At 30.4% G+C, this 20,360-nt stretch overlaps 5 non-coding genes and 2 pseudogenes across 5 annotated transcripts; all 7 read left to right on the forward strand.

Moving 5' to 3' along the window:
• Positions 1 to 4,314: 4,314 nt before the first annotated feature.
• On the forward strand, positions 4,315 to 4,433 carry LOC142222752 (5S ribosomal RNA; annotated as a pseudogene).
• Positions 4,434 to 8,121: 3,688 nt separating this feature from the next.
• LOC142222861 (5S ribosomal RNA) lies at positions 8,122 to 8,240 on the forward strand. Its single transcript, XR_012718454.1, has one exon. It is a non-coding gene; the product is annotated as a 5S ribosomal RNA (ribosomal RNA).
• Positions 8,241 to 11,354: 3,114 nt separating this feature from the next.
• LOC142222672 (5S ribosomal RNA) lies at positions 11,355 to 11,473 on the forward strand. Its single transcript, XR_012718342.1, has one exon. It is a non-coding gene; the product is annotated as a 5S ribosomal RNA (ribosomal RNA).
• Positions 11,474 to 11,873: 400 nt separating this feature from the next.
• Positions 11,874 to 11,992, forward strand: LOC142222707 (5S ribosomal RNA). Its single transcript, XR_012718375.1, has one exon. It is a non-coding gene; the product is annotated as a 5S ribosomal RNA (ribosomal RNA).
• Positions 11,993 to 15,103: 3,111 nt separating this feature from the next.
• On the forward strand, positions 15,104 to 15,222 carry LOC142222862 (5S ribosomal RNA). The gene has a single exon (XR_012718455.1). It is a non-coding gene; the product is annotated as a 5S ribosomal RNA (ribosomal RNA).
• A 400-nt stretch (positions 15,223 to 15,622) lies between these two features.
• On the forward strand, positions 15,623 to 15,741 carry LOC142222732 (5S ribosomal RNA; annotated as a pseudogene).
• A 4,211-nt stretch (positions 15,742 to 19,952) lies between these two features.
• Positions 19,953 to 20,071, forward strand: LOC142222674 (5S ribosomal RNA). Its single transcript, XR_012718343.1, has one exon. It is a non-coding gene; the product is annotated as a 5S ribosomal RNA (ribosomal RNA).
• The last annotated feature ends 289 nt before the right edge of the window (positions 20,072 to 20,360 follow it).

Raw genomic sequence — 20,360 nt, forward strand, 5'->3', positions numbered from 1 at the left:
ATTCATACCTCAAACCGTCAGACTTCAATATGTAATTTCTATAATATAATTCCAATCATTTCTCTTATTTGCGAACAAAAACTCAAAGATTTCAAATTTTTTAAACCTGAGTGTTTCTGGAAAAATATCATTCATTCATTCATTGGCAGTCAAATGCAGACAGTTTTGCCATGGCATAAAACTGGAGATTACTACAAACAATCACATGTAAAAATTGCCCATGACACTTCAAAACATTTTTAGTTTTACTGCACGAAAAACGATAAAACTCTTCAAAATTTCACAAAAAAGTACACACAAAAAACCATCAAAATAACTACGAAATACAAATGGTAATCATCGGTACGGTTATATCAAAGAGCGATGTTATATTATCCTCCAGAAAAGCCAACTGATGATCAGGAGAATCGATGCAGTATATAGATGACCAATCTACAAGAAAAAGTTGCCGCCTCAGAGCTGAATAGTCAATGTTCCTAAAATCCCCGTAGGAATAAGTGTCAGTTCCATATGGAACACGTAGTATTAGAACACATACTTACATAATTTTTTTTTTATAAAAATATTTATCTAAAAAAACAGTTTTTAATTTTACGAAAAATGCGCTGCTTTACTCCTTTACACCTATTAAAAGTTTTGTCAACATTAACGGTTGTTTGTGCATAAACAGTGCTGCCAACAATAACTATCAATATGTTCGTTAGTAAACCCCATTGAAAATTTCAGCCATAGTGCAATGGTTATAGACCGATCATCTTCCATGGTGGTGGATATTTAAGATTCACCCGGGCTGAAAATTTGGGCCCAATTTAATCATTTGAGACAATGTTCGAAATTTTCAAGTATATATTGTCGGACACATTTTTATTTTGCAAGCCAGTCTAAAGGCTGGCGGGGCCTACTATATTATACCCTTCACATTTTCGATACCATAGCAAAACCGTCAAATTAATTGGGTGCTATATATAAAGGTTGATGTTCCCATATACATATATTTAAATCTAACTTGATCTGGACAATATTTGTATTTTGGCCATTTTTGTCCAAATCAAGAAAAAACATATATATGGTAGCTATATCTAAATCTGAACCGATTTAAAATTCAAATTTTACATGCATAATTACTATGTTAATTCCACTTCAAGTAAATCGGAGTAAAACTTTCGCCTCCGTGGTTATATGAGTGTAAATCGGGCGAAAGATATATATGGGAGCTATTACTAAATCTGAACCGATTACAACCAAATTCGGCATACTTTACGACACTATCAGTTGCACTCTCTATGTAAAATTAAAAGCAAATCAGCGAAAAACTCTGGCTTCGGGAGCCATATAAGTACATATCGGACCAAACATATATATGGGAGCGATATCTAAATCTGAACCGATTTCTTCCAAAACCAATAGGGTTCTATTCTGCGACCTAGACTTTGATTCGATAACTGTGCTCACAGACAAACGGACATGGTTAATTCGACTCAGGGGTCGACCCTGAGCAATATTGCCAAAGACTCAATATGTCTATCTTATCTTCTTTGGGAGCCCCCGTGGTGCAATGGTTAGCATGCGCGCCTTGCATACACAAGGTCGTGGGTTCGATTCCTGCTTCGACCGAACACCAAAAAGTTTTCCAGCGGTGGATTATCCCACCTCAGTAATGCTGGTTACATTTCTGAAGGTTTCAAAGCTTCTCTAAGTGGTTTCACTGGAATGTGGACCGCCGTTCGGGCTCGGCTATAAAAAGGAGGTCCCTTGTCCTTGAGCTTAACATAGAATCGGGCAGCACTCAGTGATAAGAGAGAAGTTCACCAATGTGGTGTCACAATGGACTGAATAGTCTAAGTGAACCTGATACATCGGGCTGCCACCTAACCTAACCTAACATCTGTTCCACAGTGTGCGAAGGGTATAAAATTTAATAATTTTATTAACCCATTAACGCCCAAAATGAAACTGCCGGACAAAAATTTATTTTATGGGTTTTTTCTGTAACGAATAAATGAAAAGATTTAAATAAAAAAAACTGCCACTTTTTAGCAATAGGATATCCCCATGGGGGACATTGGGCAGATTAAGTATGAAATTCTCCAAAAATCTCCATTACCTGGTGGTACAATTTTAAACATTTTACCGACATATAATATGCGACGACTTATAGATCAAAGACCACTTGGTACACATAAAACTATTGAAAGTTTTTTTTTACGAAAGTTATCCGAATAATAACAAGAATATAACGCACTAATATGACACTTGTTTATCAAACGCGACCACGTGTCTTTCTTTGTAGATCTGATGCAGTATACAGCTGTCATACGTGTACATATTTAAAATTACAAAAATAACGGGTAGCTCATAGTTGTTTGACTTTAAACAGATGTCCTCATATGGAGACAGAGCGCGGTAATAGGTTAAAGGTTGAGTTATATACCATGCGTCCGTTGATTGAAGAGTTGAATTTTCACTTTGAAAGAAAACGTTTTGTTAGAGTGCTTCAAACTGAAAAATATCAACCCTTTCTTCAAAGCACGGATTAACGTATGATATGTAACTCAACCTTAATGGAGGTAAAAGCGTCAAAACCAATATATGGATGATAGGGAGTCAAATCGCCAGGCTTCTTTCGCCAACGACCATAATACGTCTGCCATATGTTTTTTTTAATGGAAATACAAATGAAATGAATGGAGAGGGGCAAACACGTTGTGAGTTCTGATATAATTCATTTGTTTTTGTAGGAAAAAATAAATAAAGCTAACAACAAAATAAGTTACAGTAAATAGTTTAACTAACGAACTTTTAAACCGTATTGTGGACATAGCTGTCACCTTGTGTTTATATTTCATATGATAGTTAGGAACTTAACTGCCGACAATTTTTCAGTTCAAGTTAACCGAAGGAAAGATATTTGCATTTTACTTTCTGATAACTGGGAGTTAAAGCCTAACTGAGCTACATGAAAATGGCCGTAAATTGTATACATTTGCTAGTAAAGACAGAATCATCTGCCTAGAAATGAGGAAGTAAGTTTTGTTAATAAAATATTTCCAAGGTTTCGTGGCTTAGACGGCAACGGATATCGGTTAATAGTAATTTTAGCACGTTCTATGGCTATCTATTATTCCAATATTTTTAAAGTACTTTACACATTCACTAAAATAAAATTTACCGATTGCGAAAAATATAGAAATATAAAGAAAAATAAAAACACGATAGTTTTAGTATTTTCAATATATAACAAATCAGGGGCTTTATTGATAAGGGTAAGGTTCAACGATATAGATAGATTGCTTATCGGATAGCAGAGAGTAGGAAAATACAAGAGAACTAATCTGTGAAGTGAAACTGCGTAATATGTGGCAGTCATGAGGAAAAATTCTCAAATGTCAACAGTTCTCTGTCAGCTTTACGAAACTTAAGGCAAATAGGATTTAGAATTTTGTACTAACAAATGTTCTTACTTATAAATGCTTTCATTCTATTAAATTTTTGGCAGACAATTTGAAATTACAACCGCCGATGCTTCCATAATCAATTTATTAAAGCAGCGCTTCGAACGCAACGCCGGCGGTCATTGTGCGATATCTATACGTTTGACATTTGGGAACACCGCGTGTTGTTGGCATCGTCCAACTTTTTTCTATTAATTTCTCGCTACTTCATATCCAATGAAGTCATTCATTTCTTGTACATATTTTGATGATAATTTCTCATACATTCGTTGTAAATAACAACAACAAATTACTATCCTTTTCTGCCTTTTTGTAGTAAGCGAAACTATTTATGCACATTTTCGTAGAAAATGCTACCAATAATTCATATTGAATGAATTTTAATTTCCTTATGAAATTAAAAAAAAAGAAATTGGAAAAGTTTCTAATAGCTACTAACATAGTCACTATCAATTTATGACCTTAACGAACTGTTGCTAACATCAATGGCAATATTGAATTAAATAAACAAGAAATTCTTACTAAGCATTCAAGTGTATTTGAAGCAAATGCATTTCGATCCTTTTCTGCCTTTTTGTAGTAAGCGAAACTATTTATGCACATTTTCGTAGAAAATGCTACCAATAATTCATATTGAATGAATTTTAATTTCCTTATGAAATTAAAAAAAAAAGAAATTGGAAAAGTTTCTAATAGCTACTAACATAGTCACTATCGATTTATGACCTTAACGAACTGTTGCTAACATCAATGGCAATATTGAATTAAATAAACAAGAAATTCTTACTAAGCATTCAAGTGTATTTGAAGCAAATGCATTTCGACGGTTGATGATATGCAGTCAAATAGTCAGCCTTCTTTCGCCAACGACCATACCACGTTGAGTACATCGGTTCTCGTCCGATCACCGAAATTAAGCAGCGTCGGGCGCAGTTAGTACTTAGATGGAGGACCGCTTGGGAACACCGCGTGTTGTTGGCATCGTCCAACTTTCTTTCTATTAATTTCTAGTATTTGGTCGTATATCCAATAAAAAAAAATGAAAAATCCATCCAGTATGTACATTAGTGGAATCATATCCATGGACTAATGGGTCATTTTTTAAATTATCCTCAGAACACATTTGAAATAAAAAATATTATAAAATTAGACATAATTTACATTTGCCAGTATACCATTTTGTATGTAAGGTGGGTATTTAGTTCTATTTTAGCCGGCAATATCTCCATTTTTCACGATTACTTTTCTTTGATAATCCATTTTAAAGAATATAAACTTTATAAATAAACTTGCTTTGGGCTATTCTCCATCAAGTTTGCATCGAAGTCGTATAATTGTATACTTTTCGTACTGTTTTTTTATTTTACCGGCTAAGCTCGAACTTGGTACTCACCTTTAGCAATTGCTGTAACATAAAATATATAGATTCAAAAAAATGTTTTCATCTCCAACCTGTGATCCGGATGTAGTGTAAATATAGATCATCCTATTACAACTCATGTTGTCGCATATTTTTCATGTAAATGAGTTTGACAAAAATATACTGTTCTTTAATCGGTTATTTGTTTTTTAGTCCTTTCGTTTATTTTTATCAACATAAAGTGTTTCTGTTTTCTCCACATCACAACATTCAATGCTCAGTTTCTAAATCTTTTCGAAATAAATGTATTTCATTAACAAACACCAACACAATTTTCAATAAATACTACGTGCACAGAAAAAAAAAGTGTCTCGTAAATTTAAGAAGATTTTTACAATAATTTATTACAAGAATTTTCCAGAATTTTAGTTCATTTTTCGTATCTTCAACGAAAATTAACTACTCGAAAGGAAATTTTACAAATTCTAAGTAGCAATCGTTTAGTTCATGGTAGGCTGTCCATTACATCTCTTTTAAAGAGAACATGTTCTCTTTTTGTGTTCGTATCTTTTTGTTCACTCTCTTTTTTTGGTGCCGTAGTTTTATATCCAACAGTGCTCTTTATGTACTCTATTTCAAAACAACTCCTAGATTGATGGAATTTTATTTACTTAGTAGGAATTCGCCACAATTGTTCGCCACTAATTGTTTACTGGGTTAAATCTGTTGACAAATTAAAGGCCGGAACACAATTGCGACGTTTCGACGTACTGCGTAAAAATTAGAAATAGATGTAATTGAACGTACGACGTAAATACGCCAATACGTTGTCGTCAATTGTGGGCGAGATCATAGGAACATGTGTGTTTTATTTTTGACAGCGTATTTTTGAATTTATTCTGTTTATTTTTTCAGAAAATGTGATTCTTTTTATTTTTTATTGTTTTATTATATATTTATTTCGTTGTTTCTATCATTAGAAACTATTATTATTTTAATTTTAACATCAATAAAATTATTAATTATTTAATAAAGAATTTTTTAAGTTAAAATGTTCTCTTTTTTTAAAGCGAAAGTTCTCTTTTGAAAACTATCCATATGGAAACCCTAGTTCATGGCCTACAAAATACGATGGAAATTTCCTTAAAAAACTTCTTAACTGGTAGTTAAAAATTCGTTTGTCATGCTATAAAATTCCTTATGAAATGTAAAGTATTTTCTAAATAATAAGTGCAATTTACCATAAGATTTTTTTGTATGAGAAAATATTTTTTACGAAAAATGAACTTGAAAGTGGATAGCCATTTCTTACTGACAATTCCTATAGTTAATAATTGTTGGTAAAAAAATACCCAATGAAATATTTTTAGTTCACATGTAATTAAATTTATAGACATTTTCGTCAAAAATGGGTAGATATCATTTCATGAAGTTTTTGCTAATTTTAAGTTAAACGTTTCATCGTTCTTATACTGATATGCATTTAAGAGTATTGTTTTTAGAGTAAATTGTGGACAGATGAGATGAACTAATGCATAGTACAGAGATCTTTCTCGTCAAAGTGGAATATGTTTAATGTAAAGATGATGTTACTTGAAATTTTTTTGAGAGTGAGAGCATGCAATGCAATAATGAGAAATGGTAGCGAATGATGGGGATGTTGTGTATATCTGAGCGTGGGGTTGTTTTTGTTCTTTCAGTGGTTTCTGTGTGTGTGTTTATTATTCGCGAATGGTTTATTTGTCTGGATGAGGTGATGTTTTCAATGAAGGCACATGTGTTTTTGTTGTTGTAGGAATGTTTTGGTTTTGCTTTGTTTTGTTTGGCATGCTTCAGTTGTATAGTTGGCGTGGGCTGTTGCATCTTTTTAGCAAGTATGTAAAAAGGGAATATAAAGGTATGGAATATTTTGTTTTTTTTTGCGACATATATAGGTGTTTGTTTATTAAAACTTTGAAATGAAAGTTATTAATATTTTAGCGATGAGATGTACGATGGCGAAGTGATGATCGGTAGCTTAGAAAAAAGTTATTAAGAATGTTCAATATTTAGGAAAAAATGCTGAAATGGAAAGTATATTGAAATTGTTTTATCTAATTTAATTTTTATTATTCAATGTAAAAAAAAAAATATTCAATTTCAGAGTAACTCCAGATGAATTTGGAAAATTGTTTGTTACACCTCAGCGTATAGTTTAATGATAAATAGTTAAGAGTTCTTTTTTAATGTGGTTTTCTTTTACAAAATAATATTCTTTATGTATATTATTATTTGCTAATTATTATTATTATTTTTTTAACCAGTTTCGTGTTTTTCTTTGTTGTAAAAAAATATTTAAGTTAAGAGCAACCCCAGATGGATTCGGGAAATTTTTTATATTTCTCCTCAGCGTATAATTTAATAGAGAAGTGGTAAGTTTTCTTTTAAAAATTGACTTTCTTCTCACTAGAATATTTACGTTTTAATGACCTCTTTATTGTCAAAATTACAGGTTTTTAATACCTTATTTTAGTATTACATTAATCAAATATTTTTGGAAACCAATTTAATATTTTTAATGTAAAAAACAAATATTTAATTTAAGAATAACAATTTGGAAACATTTTGATGAATTGGTAAACTTTCTTTAACATTCTATTAATCAGAATATTTTTTTATGCATATTATTTCTTTAATTAGATTTTTTGGAAACCAATTTAATGTTTTCTATTCAATGTAAAAAATAAATATTTAATTTCAGAGTATCCCCAAATGAATTTCGATAACTTTTTAACCTAACCGCCGATGCTTCCATAATCAATTTATTAAAGCAGCGCTTCGAACGCAACGCCGGCGGTCATTGTGCGATATCTATACGTTTGACATTTGGGAACACCGCGTGTTGTTGGCATCGTCCAACTTTTTTCTATTAATTTCTCACTACTTCATATCCAATAAAGTCATTCATTTCTTGTACATATTTTGATAATAATTTCTCATACATTCGTTGTAAATAACAACAACAAATTACTATCATTTTCTGCCTTTTTGTAGTAAGCGAAACTATTTATGCACATTTTCGTAGAAAATGCTACCAATAATTCATATTGAATGAATTTTAATTTCCTTATGAAATTAAAAAAAAAAAAAAGAAATTCGAAAAGTTTCTAATAGCTACTAACATAGTCACTATCGATTTATGACCTTAACGAACTGTTTCTAACATCAATTGCAATATTGAATTGAATAAACAAGAAATTCTTACTAAGCCATTCAAGTGCATTTGAAGCAAATGCATTTGATATGCAGTCAAATAGTCAGTCTTCTTTCGCCAACGACCATACCACGCTGAGTACATCGGTTCTCGTCCGATCACCGAAATTAAGCAGCGTCGGGCGCGGTTAGTACTTAGATGGGGGACCGCTTGGGAACACCGCGTGTTGTTGGCATCATCCAACTTTTTTTCTATTAATTTCTAGTATTTGGTCGTATATCCAATAAAAAAAAATGAAAAATCCATCCAGTAGGTACATTAGTGGAATCATATCCATGGACTAATGGGACATTTTTTAAATTATCCTCAGAACACATTTGAAATAAAAAATATTATAAAATTAGACATAATTTACATTTGCCAGTATACCATTTTGTATGTAAGGTGGGTATTAAGTTCGATTTTAGCCGGCAAAATCTCCATTTTTCACGATTACTTTTCTTTGATAATCCATTTTAAAGAATATAAACTTTATAAATAAACTTGCTTTGGGCTATTCTCCATCAAGTTTGCATCGAAGACGTATAATTGTATACTTTTCGTACTGATTTTTTTTATTTTACCGGCTAAGCTCGAACTTGGTACTCACCTTTAGCAATTGCTGTAACATAAAATATATAGATTCAAAAAAATGGTTTCATCTCCAACATGTGATCCGGATGTAGTGTAAATATAGATCATCCTATTACAACTCATGTTGTCGCATATTTTTCATGTAAATGAGTTTGACAAAAATATACTGTTCTTTAATCGGTGATTTGTTTGTTAGTCCTTTCGTTTTTTTTTTATCAACATAAAGTGTTTCTGTTTTCACCACATCACAACATTCAATGCTCAGTTTCTAAATCTTTTCGAAATAAATGTATTTCATTAACAAACACCAACACAATTTTCAATAAAAACTACGTGCACAGAAAAAAAGTGTCTCGTAAATTTAAGAAGATTTTTACAATAATTTATTACAAGAATTTTCCGGAATTTTAGTTCATTTTTCGTATCTTCAACGAAAATTAACTACTCGAAAGGAAATTTTACAAATTCTAAGTAGCAATCGTTTAGTTCATGGCCTACAACGTTTAGTTCATGGCCTACAAAATACGATGGAAATTTCCTTAAAAAACTTCTTAACTGGTAGTTAAAAATTCGTTTGTCATGCTATAAAATTCCTTGTGAAATGTAAAGTATTTTCTAAATAATAAGTGCAATTTACCATAAGATTTTTTTGTATGAGAAAATATTTTTTACGAAAAATGAACATGAAAGTGGATAGCAATTTCTTACTGACAATTCCTATAGTTAATAATTGTTGGTAAAAAAATACCCAATGAAATATTTTTAGTTCACATGTAATTAAATTTATAGACATTTTCGTCAAAAATGGGTAGATATCATTTCATGAAGTTTTTGCTAATTTTAAGTTAAACGTTTCATCGTTCTTATACTGATATGCATTTAAGAGTATTGTTTTTAGAGTAAATTGTGGACAGATGAGATGAACTAATGCATAGTACAGAGATCTTTCTCGTCAAAGTGGAATATGTTTAATGTAAAGATGATGTTACTTGAAATTTTTTTGAGAGTGAGAGCATGCAATGCAATAATGAGAAATGGTAGCGAATGATGGGGATGTTGTGTATATCTGAGCGTGGGGTTGTTTTTGTTCTTTCAGTGGTTTCTGTGTGTGTGTTTATTATTCGCGAATGGTTTATTTGTCTGGATGAGGTGATGTTTTCAATGAAGGCACATGTGTTTTTGTTGTTGTAGGAATGTTTTGGTTTTGCTTTGTTTTGTTTGGCATGCTTCAGTTGTATAGTTGGCGTGGGCTGTTGCATCTTTTTAGCAAGTATGTAAAAAGGGAATATAAAGGTATGGAATATTTTGTTTTTTTTTTGCGACATATATAGGTGTTTGTTTATTAAAACTTTGAAATGAAAGTTATTAATATTTTAGCGATGAGATGTACGATGGCGAAGTGATGATCGGTAGCTTAGAAAAAAGTTATTAAGAATGTTCAATATTTAGGAAAAAATGCTGAAATGGAAAGTATATTGAAATTGTTTTATCTAATTTAATTTTTATTATTCAATGTAAAAAAAAAAAATATTCAATTTCAGAGTAACTCCAGATGAATTTGGAAAATTGTTTGTTACACCTCAGCGTATAGTTTAATGATAAATAGGTAAGAGTTCTTTTTTAATGTGGTTTTCTTTTACAAAATAATATTCTTTATGTATATTATTATTTGCTAATTATTATTATTATTTTTTTAACCAGTTTCGTGTTTTTCTTTGTTGTAAAAAAATATTTAAGTTAAGAGCAACCCCAGATGGATTCGGGAAATTTTTTATATTTCTCCTCAGCGTATAATTTAATAGAGAAGTGGTAAGTTTTCTTTTAAAAATTGACTTTCTTCTCACTAGAATATTTACGTTTTAATGACCTCTTTATTGTCAAAATTACAGGTTTTTAATACCTTATTTTAGTATTACATTAATCAAATATTTTTGGAAACCAATTTAATATTTTTAATGTAAAAAACAAATATTTAATTTAAGAATAACAATTTGGAAACATTTTGATGAATTGGTAAACTTTCTTTAACATTCTATTAATCAGAATATTTTTTTATGCATATTATTTCTTTAATTAGATTTTTTGGAAACCAATTTAATGTTTTCTATTCAATGTAAAAAATAAATATTTAATTTCAGAGTATCCCCAAATGAATTTCGATAACTTTTTAACCTAACCGCCGATGCTTCCATAATCAATTTATTAAAGCAGCGCTTCGAACGCAACGCCGGCGGTCATTGTGCGATATCTATACGTTTGACATTTGGGAACACCGCGTGTTGTTGGCATCGTCCAACTTTTTTCTATTAATTTCTCGCTACTTCATATCCAATAAAGTCATTCATTTCTTGTACATATTTTGATAATAATTTCTCATACATTCGTTGTAAATAACAACAACAAATTACTATCATTTTCTGCCTTTTTGTAGTAAGCGAAACTATTTATGTACATTTTCGTAGAAAATGCTACCAATAATTCATATTGAATGAATTTTAATTTCCTTATGAAATTAAAAAAAAAAAAAGAAATTGGAAAAGTTTCTAATAGCTACTACATAGTCACTATCGATTTATGACCTTAACGAACTGTTTCTAACATCAATTGCAATATTGAATTGAATAAACAAGAAATTTTTACTAAGACATTCAAGTGTATTTGAAGCAAATGCATTTCGACGGTTGATGATATGTAGTCAAATAGTCAGTCTTCTTTCGCCAACGACCATACCACGCTGAGTACATCGGTTCTCGTCCGATCACCGAAATTAAGCAGCGTCGGGCGCGGTTAGTACTTAGATGGAGGACCGCTTGGGAACACCGCGTGTTGTTGGCATCGTCCAACTTTTTTCTATTAATTTCTAGCATTTGGTCGCTACTTCATATCCAATAAAGTCATTCATTTCTTGTACATAATAACAACAACAAATTACTATCCTTTTCTGCCTTTTTGTAGTAAGCGAAATTATTTATGCACATTTTCATAGAAAATGCTACCAATAATTCATATTGAATGAATTTTAATTTCCTTAAGAAATTTAAAAACAGAAATCGGAAAAGTTTCAATAGCTACTAACATAGTCACTATCGATTTATGACCTTAACGAACTGTTGCTAACATCAATCGCAATATTGAATTAAATAAACAAGAAATTCTTACTAAGCCATTCAAGTGCATTTGAAGCAAATGCATTTCGACGATTGATGATATGCAGTCAAATAGTCAGTTTTCTTTCGCCAACGACCATACCACGCTGAGTACATCGGTTCTCGTCCGATCACCGAAATTAAGCAGCGTCGGGCGCGGTTAGTACTTAGATGGCGGACCGCTTGGGAACACCGCGTGTTGTTGGCATCGTCCAACTTTTTTTCTATTAATTTCTAGTATTTGGTCGTATATCCAATAAAAAAAAATGAAAAATCCATCCAGTAGGTACATTAGTGGAATCATATCCATGGACTAATGGGACATTTTTTAAATTATCCTCAGAACACATTTGAAATAAAAAATATTATAAAATTAGACATAATTTACATTTGCCAGTATACCATTTTGTATGTAAGGTGGGTATTAAGTTCGATTTTAGCCGGCAAAATCTCCATTTTTCACGATTACTTTTCTTTGATAATCCATTTTAAAGAATATAAACTTTATAAATAAACTTGCTTTGGGCTATTCTCCATCAAGTTTGCATCGAAGACGTATAATTGTATACTTTTCGTACTGATTTTTTTTTATTTTACCGGCTAAGCTCGAACTTGGTACTCACCTTTAGCAATTGCTGTAACATAAAATATATAGATTAAAAAAAATGGTTTCATCTCCAACATGTGATCCGGATGTAGTGTAAATATAGATCATCCTATTACAACTCATGTTGTCGCATATTTTTCATGTAAATGAGTTTGACAAAAATATACTGTTCTTTAATCGGTGATTTGTTTGTTAGTCCTTTCGTTTTTTTTTTATCAACATAAAGTGTTTCTGTTTTCACCACATCACAACATTCAATGCTCAGTTTCTAAATCTTTTCGAAATAAATGTATTTCATTAACAAACACCAACACAATTTTCAATAAAAACTACGTGCACAGAAAAAAAGTGTCTCGTAAATTTAAGAAGATTTTTACAATAATTTATTACAAGAATTTTCCGGAATTTTAGTTCATTTTTCGTATCTTCAACGAAAATTAACTACTCGAAAGGAAATTTTACAAATTCTAAGTAGCAATCGTTTAGTTCATGGCCTACAACGTTTAGTTCATGGCCTACAAAATACGATGGAAATTTCCTTAAAAAACTTCTTAACTGGTAGTTAAAAATTCGTTTGTCATGCTATAAAATTCCTTGTGAAATGTAAAGTATTTTCTAAATAATAAGTGCAATTTACCATAAGATTTTTTTGTATGAGAAAATATTTTTTACGAAAAATGAACATGAAAGTGGATAGCAATTTCTTACTGACAATTCCTATAGTTAATAATTGTTGGTAAAAAAATACCCAATGAAATATTTTTAGTTCACATGTAATTAAATTTATAGACATTTTCGTCAAAAATGGGTAGATATCATTTCATGAAGTTTTTGCTAATTTTAAGTTAAACGTTTCATCGTTCTTATACTGATATGCATTTAAGAGTATTGTTTTTAGAGTAAATTGTGGACAGATGAGATGAACTAATGCATAGTACAGAGATCTTTCTCGTCAAAGTGGAATATGTTTAATGTAAAGATGATGTTACTTGAAATTTTTTTGAGAGTGAGAGCATGCAATGCAATAATGAGAAATGGTAGCGAATGATGGGGATGTTGTGTATATCTGAGCGTGGGGTTGTTTTTGTTCTTTCAGTGGTTTCTGTGTGTGTGTTTATTATTCGCGAATGGTTTATTTGTCTGGATGAGGTGATGTTTTCAATGAAGGCACATGTGTTTTTGTTGTTGTAGGAATGTTTTGGTTTTGCTTTGTTTTGTTTGGCATGCTTCAGTTGTATAGTTGGCGTGGGCTGTTGCATCTTTTTAGCAAGTATGTAAAAAGGGAATATAAAGGTATGGAATATTTTGTTTTTTTTTTGCGACATATATAGGTGTTTGTTTATTAAAACTTTGAAATGAAAGTTATTAATATTTTAGCGATGATGTACGATGGCGAAGTGATGATCGGTAGCTTAGAAAAAAGTTATTAAGAATGTTCAATATTTAGGAAAAAATGCTGAAATGGAAAGTATATTGAAATTGTTTTATCTAATTTAATTTTTATTATTCAATGTAAAAAAAAAAATATTCAATTTCAGAGTAACTCCAGATGAATTTGGAAAATTGTTTGTTACACCTCAGCGTATAGTTTAATGATAAATAGGTAAGAGTTCTTTTTTAATGTGGTTTTCTTTTACAAAATAATATTCTTTATGTATATTATTATTTGCTAATTATTATTATTATTTTTTTAACCAGTTTCGTGTTTTTCTTTGTTGTAAAAAAATATTTAAGTTAAGAGCAACCCCAGATGGATTCGGGAAATTTTTTATATTTCTCCTCAGCGTATAATTTAATAGAGAAGTGGTAAGTTTTCTTTTAAAAATTGACTTTCTTCTCACTAGAATATTTACGTTTTAATGACCTCTTTATTGTCAAAATTACAGGTTTTTAATACCTTATTTTAGTATTACATTAATCAAATATTTTTGGAAACCAATTTAATATTTTTAATGTAAAAAACAAATATTTAATTTAAGAATAACAATTTGGAAACATTTTGATGAATTGGTAAACTTTCTTTAACATTCTATTAATCAGAATATTTTTTTATGCATATTATTTCTTTAATTAGATTTTTTGGAAACCAATTTAATGTTTTCTATTCAATGTAAAAAATAAATATTTAATTTCAGAGTATCCCCAAATGAATTTCGATAACTTTTTAACCTAACCGCCGATGCTTCCATAATCAATTTATTAAAGCAGCGCTTCGAACGCAACGCCGGCGGTCATTGTGCGATATCTATACGTTTGACATTTGGGAACACCGCGTGTTGTTGGCATCGTCCAACTTTTTTCTATTAATTTCTCGCTACTTCATATCCAATAAAGTCATTCATTTCTTGTACATATTTTGATAATAATTTCTCATACATTCGTTGTAAATAACAACAACAAATTACTATCATTTTCTGCCTTTTTGTAGTAAGCGAAACTATTTATGTACATTTTCGTAGAAAATGCTACCAATAATTCATATTGAATGAATTTTAATTTCCTTATGAAATTAAAAAAAAAAAAGAAATTGGAAAAGTTTCTAATAGCTACTACATAGTCACTATCGATTTATGACCTTAACGAACTGTTTCTAACATCAATTGCAATATTGAATTGAATAAACAAGAAATTTTTACTAAGACATTCAAGTGTATTTGAAGCAAATGCATTTCGACGGTTGATGATATGTAGTCAAATAGTCAGTCTTCTTTCGCCAACGACCATACCACGCTGAGTACATCGGTTCTCGTCCGATCACCGAAATTAAGCAGCGTCGGGCGCGGTTAGTACTTAGATGGGGGACCGCTTGGGAACACCGCGTGTTGTTGGCATCGTCCAACTTTTTTCTATTAATTTCTAGCATTTGGTCGCTACTTCATATCCAATAAAGTCATTCATTTCTTGTACATAATAACAACAACAAATTACTATCCTTTTCTGCCTTTTTGTAGTAAGCGAAATTATTTATGCACATTTTCATAGAAAATGCTACCAATAATTCATATTGAATGAATTTTAATTTCCTTAAGAAATTTAAAAACAGAAATTGGAAAAGTTTCTAATAGCTACTAACATAGTCACTATCGATTTATGACCTTAACGAACTGTTGCTAACATCAATGGCAATATTGAATTAAATAAACAAGAAATTCTTACTAAGCATTCAAGTGTATTTGAAGCAAATGCATTTCGACGGTTGATGATATGCAGTCAAATAGTCAGCCTTCTTTCGCCAACGACCATACCACGTTGAGTACATCGGTTCTCGTCCGATCACCGAAATTAAGCAGCGTCGGGCGCAGTTAGTACTTAGATGGGGGACCGCTTGGGAACACCGCGTGTTGTTGGCATCGTCCAACTTTCTTTCTATTAATTTCTAGTATTTGGTCGTATATCCAATAAAAAAAAATGAAAAATCCATCCAGTAGGTACATTAGTGGAATCATATCCATGGACTAATGGGACATTTTTTAAATTATCCTCAGAACACATTTGAAATAAAAAATATTATAAAATTAGACATAATTTACATTTGCCAGTATACCATTTTGTATGTAAGGTGGGTATTTAGTTCTATTTTAGCCGGCAATATCTCCATTTTTCACGATTACTTTTCTTTGATAATCCATTTTAAAGAATATAAACTTTATAAATAAACTTGCTTTGGGCTATTCTCCATCAAGTTTGCATCGAAGTCGTATAATTGTATACTTTTCGTACTGTTTTTTTATTTTACCGGCTAAGCTCGAACTTGGTACTCACCTTTAGCAATTGCTGCACTCAAAAAAAAGTGAACTCTCTATTTCACTAAAGCCAATTTAACTTTATTTTAGTTCATGGAATTATTAGCTTTAGAGAAAGTTTCCTTTACTCTAATAATTTTTTGTGTACGTTAGTTAAATTAACTAAAACCGAGGAAAAAAATAAACTCAAATGAAGCATAATGATTAACTAAATTCGTACCTTCCACAAAATAGTTCAGAATTTCTTTAAATTTGCAAATTTTACCAAAAATGCGTCCATCATGAACTTCGTATATCACTAAAGACATTCTTGCAATTTTTAACTTCAAGTTTTTCTTCCAAACTACAAAATTTTCTTTAACAAGTGAAAAAACTTAGTTATGTCTAATAAATTTTCTTGAATTTGTCGAAAAATCTTTACTTATTTTTATGACATTGGCGTGATGCCAACGTTTGTAATACTGTTTAGTTAAAATTTTCTACAAATATTCAAAATTTTCTAAAATTAACCGAAACTTTTCTTCCTGGTGGGTTCACTGTTTTTTCAGTGTGTAACATAAAATATATAGATTCAAAAAAATGGTTTCATCTCCAACCTGTGATCCGGATGTAGTGTAAATATAGATCATCCTATTACAACTCATGTTGTCGCATATTTTTCATGTAAATGAGTTTGACAAAAATATACTGTTCTTTAATCGGTTATTTGTTTTTTAGTCCTTTCGTTTATTTTTATCAACATAAAGTGTTTCTGTTTTCTCCACATCACAACATTCAATGCTCAGTTTCTAAATCTTTTCGAAATAAATGTATTTCATTAACAAACACCAACACAATTTTCAATAAATACTACGTGCACAGAAAAAAAAAGTGTCTCGTAAATTTAAGAAGATTTTTACAATAATTTATTACAAGAATTTTCCAGAATTTTAGTTCATTTTTCGTATCTTCAACGAAAATTAACTACTCGAAAGGAAATTTTACGAATTCTAAGTAGCAATCGTTTAGTTCATGGTAGGCTGTCCATTACATCTCTTTTAAAGAGAACATGTTCTCTTTTTGTGTTCGTATCTTTTTGTTCACTCTCTTTTTTTGGTGCCGTAGTTTTATATCCAACAGTGCTCTTTATGTACTCTATTTCAAAACAACTCCTAGATTGATGGAATTTTATTTACTTAGTAGGAATTCGCCACAATTGTTCGCCACTAATTGTTTACTGGGTTAAATCTGTTGACAAATTAAAGGCCGGAACACAATTGCGACGTTTCGACGTACTGCGTAAAAATTAGAAATAGATGTAATTGAACGTACGACGTAAATACGCCAATACGTTGTCGTCAATTGTGGGCGAGATCATAGGAACATGTGTGTTTTATTTTTGACAGCGTATTTTTGAATTTATTCTGTTTATTTTTTCAGAAAATGTGATTCTTTTTATTTTTTATTGTTTTATTATATATTTATTTCGTTGTTTCTATCATTAGAAACTATTATTATTTTAATTTTAACATCAATAAAATTATTAATTATTTAATAAAGAATTTTTTAAGTTAAAATGTTCTCTTTTTTTAAAGCGAAAGTTCTCTTTTGAAAACTATCCATATGGAAACCCTAGTTCATGGCCTACAAAATACGATGGAAATTTCCTTAAAAAACTTCTTAACTGGTAGTTAAAAATTCGTTTGTCATGCTATAAAATTCCTTGTGAAATGTAAAGTATTTTCTAAATAATAAGTGCAATTTACCATAAGATTTTTTTGTATGAGAAAATATTTTTTACGAAAAATGAACTTGAAAGTGGATAGCCATTTCTTACTGACAATTCCTATAGTTAATAATTGTTGGTAAAAAAATACCCAATGAAATATTTTTAGTTCACATGTAATTAAATTTATAGACATTTTCGTCAAAAATGGGTAGATATCATTTCATGAAGTTTTTGCTAATTTTAAGTTAAACGTTTCATCGTTCTTATACTGATATGCATTTAAGAGTATTGTTTTTAGAGTAAATTGTGGACAGATGAGATGAACTAATGCATAGTACAGAGATCTTTCTCGTCAAAGTGGAATATGTTTAATGTAAAGATGATGTTACTTGAAATTTTTTTGAGAGTGAGAGCATGCAATGCAATAATGAGAAATGGTAGCGAATGATGGGGATGTTGTGTATATCTGAGCGTGGGGTTGTTTTTGTTCTTTCAGTGGTTTCTGTGTGTGTGTTTATTATTCGCGAATGGTTTATTTGTCTGGATGAGGTGATGTTTTCAATGAAGGCACATGTGTTTTTGTTGTTGTAGGAATGTTTTGGTTTTGCTTTGTTTTGTTTGGCATGCTTCAGTTGTATAGTTGGCGTGGGCTGTTGCATCTTTTTAGCAAGTATGTAAAAAGGGAATATAAAGGTATGGAATATTTTGTTTTTTTGCGACATATATAGGTGTTTGTTTATTAAAACTTTGAAATGAAAGTTATTAATATTTTAGCGATGAGATGTACGATGGCGAAGTGATGATCGGTAGCTTAGAAAAAAGTTATTAAGAATGTTCAATATTTAGGAAAAAATGCTGAAATGGAAAGTATATTGAAATTGTTTTATCTAATTTAATTTTTATTATTCAATGTAAAAAAAAAATATTCAATTTCAGAGTAACTCCAGATGAATTTGGAAAATTGTTTGTTACACCTCAGCGTATAGTTTAATGATAAATAGGTAAGAGTTCTTTTTTAATGTGGTTTTCTTTTAAAAAATAATATTCTTTATGTATATTATTATTTGCTAATTATTATTATTATTTTTTTAACCAGTTTCGTGTTTTTCTTTGTTGAAAAAAAATATTTAAGTTAAGAGCAACCCCAGATGGATTCGGGAAATTTTTTATATTTCTCCTCAGCGTATAATTTAATAGAGAAGTGGTAAGTTTTCTTTTAAAAATTGACTTTCTTCTCACTAGAATATTTATGTTTTAATGACCTCTTTATTGTCAAAATTACAGGTTTTTAATACCTTATTTTAGTATTACATTAATCAAATATTTTTGGAAACCAATTTAATATTTTTAATGTAAAAAACAAATATTTAATTTAAGAATAACAATTTGGAAACATTTTGATGAATTGGTAAACTTTCTTTAACATTCTATTAATCAGAATATTTTTTTATGCATATTATTTCTTTAATTAGATTTTTTGGAAACCAATTTAATGTTTTCTATTTAATGTAAAAAATAAATATTTAATTTCAGAGTATCCCCAAATGAATTTCGATAACTTTTTAACCTAACCGCCGATGCTTCCATAATCAATTTATTAAAGCAGCGCTTCGAACGCAACGCCGGCGGTCATTGTGCGATATCTATACGTTTGACATTTGGGAACACCGCGTGTTGTTGGCATCGTCCAACTTTTTTCTATTAATTTCTCGCTACTTCATATCCAATAAAGTCATTCATTTCTTGTACATATTTTGATAATAATTTCTCATACATTCGTTGTAAATAACAACAACAAATTACTATCATTTTCTGCCTTTTTGTAGTAAGCGAAACTATTTATGCACATTTTCGTAGAAAATGCTACCAATAATTCATATTGAATGAATTTTAATTTCCTTATGAAATTAAAAAAAAAAAGAAATTGGAAAAGTTTCTAATAGCTACTAACATAGTCACTATCGATTTATGACCTTAACGAACTGTTTCTAACATCAATTGCAATATTGAATTGAATAAACAAGAAATTTTTACTAAGACATTCAAGTGTATTTGAAGCAAATGCATTTCGACGGTTGATGATATGTAGTCAAATAGTCAGTCTTCTTTCGCCAACGACCATACCACGCTGAGTACATCGGTTCTCGTCCGATCACCGAAATTAAGCAGCGTCGGGCGCGGTTAGTACTTAGATGGAGGACCGCTTGGGAACACCGCGTGTTGTTGGCATCGTCCAACTTTTTTCTATTAATTTCTAGCATTTGGTCGCTACTTCATATCCAATAAAGTCATTCATTTCTTGTACATATTTTGATAATAATTTCTCATACATTCGTTGTAAATAACAACAACAAATTACTATCCTTTTCTGCCTTTTTGTAGTAAGCGAAATTATTTATGCACATTTTCATAGAAAATGCTACCAATAATTCATATTGAATGAATTTTAATTTCCTTAAGAAATTTAAAAACAGAAATTGGAAAAGTTTCTAATAGCTACTAACATAGTCACTATCGA

Source organism: Haematobia irritans, chromosome 1 (assembly GCF_050003625.1).
Source record: "Haematobia irritans isolate KBUSLIRL chromosome 1, ASM5000362v1, whole genome shotgun sequence".
Taxonomy (NCBI): Eukaryota; Metazoa; Arthropoda; class Insecta; order Diptera; family Muscidae; genus Haematobia; species Haematobia irritans.